A 609-nucleotide genomic window follows, 5' to 3' on the forward strand; every position below is an offset into this window, starting at 1 on the left:
CATCCGAATGTATTAGCTGAAGAGGTTCTGTGGCTCTTTCTCCTTTCGACATGGAAGGCCCCATGGTTATTTTGCCTCCTAGACAAGATTCATAGGCTGAAAGCTTACTAACTTTTAGTTCACGTAAAGGACCATCCTTTACCAGTATTTAAATCTTGTTTAGACTAATATGACCAAGTCTAAGATGCCACATATATGTGTTATTTATCGTGAGAGATCCTTTGCTTCTTAGGTTAGGTAACTTTTGAAGATTTCAATATTTCGCAGTGAGCCAGGCATCGGTTTAAACGGTATAAACCACTTTCTAAATATTCAGAACATATATCGGAACAATTCTGAAAGATGTGGACTAGAATATTATTAAAGGCAATTGTTCAAATAATTTGGAATTAGAAATCAAATTTCTCTTTATGCTTGGAGGGAAATAAACATTGTTCACAACAAGGTATTTCCAAAATTGAAGTCTAACTTCTCCCACTGCTTTTGCCGATATCCTCGCGGTATTCCCACTTTCATCGTGTAGTCCCTGACGGTAAGTTCTTTGTAAGAACTAATATTTTGCAAAGAAAATAAAAAAATGATTAGTTGCCCCCGAATCAACAAACAAGG

The sequence above is a fragment of the Morus notabilis genome, unplaced genomic scaffold (assembly GCF_000414095.1).
Source record: "Morus notabilis unplaced genomic scaffold, ASM41409v2 Scaffold890, whole genome shotgun sequence".
In the NCBI taxonomy this organism is placed as follows: Eukaryota; Viridiplantae; Streptophyta; class Magnoliopsida; order Rosales; family Moraceae; genus Morus; species Morus notabilis.